At 50.9% G+C, this 468-nt stretch overlaps 1 protein-coding gene across 1 annotated transcript in view; it reads right to left on the bottom strand.

The window, feature by feature from the left end:
• The window catches only part of LOC105448554 (transmembrane protein 26-like), a 29,262-nt gene that overhangs the window by 26,760 nt on the left and 2,034 nt on the right, over positions 1-468 (bottom strand). The gene's annotated exons all lie outside the window — the stretch shown is intronic.

The following is a 468-nucleotide window of genomic DNA, read 5'->3' on the forward strand; positions in this document are numbered from 1 at the left end:
AGAGAGACAGTGCGATTTGAGGGGAATGCTCTCTCTTTTATCTTACTGTAAGATGACGCTGGTGTCAATTGACAGCTGTTGACATCGGCCATCTTACCAATCTTACTATAAAATAAAATGAGACAGCATTCCCCGCAAATGCTATCTCTCTTAGTCGTATTCTGCCAACTTTCGGCTTCATGCTGTGGACAGAATGCTCGGTCTATATATATATGTCGTTGGCCGCAGGAGGGTAGCTTTCGTCGCGGGCCCCGTGATAACGGGCGCGCAATTTCAAAGTGAACTGGCCGGGAGGGCCTCGGAACCTCGATACGTGGAGCGAGCCATGGGGTCAGCTCTCCTGCGCCCTTGTACTACCGGGGCCTCCTGGCAGGGCCGTCGGCTAGCTCCGAAAACTCTGTAAAAGAGAACAGCAGTAAGAGGGCTCCGTGATGGAAGAAAAAGAAAGAGTAATTACGTGATCTGTGC

The sequence above is a fragment of the Wasmannia auropunctata genome, unplaced genomic scaffold (assembly GCF_000956235.1).
Source record: "Wasmannia auropunctata unplaced genomic scaffold, wasmannia.A_1.0 LD336085.1, whole genome shotgun sequence".
Taxonomy (NCBI): domain Eukaryota; kingdom Metazoa; phylum Arthropoda; class Insecta; order Hymenoptera; family Formicidae; genus Wasmannia; species Wasmannia auropunctata.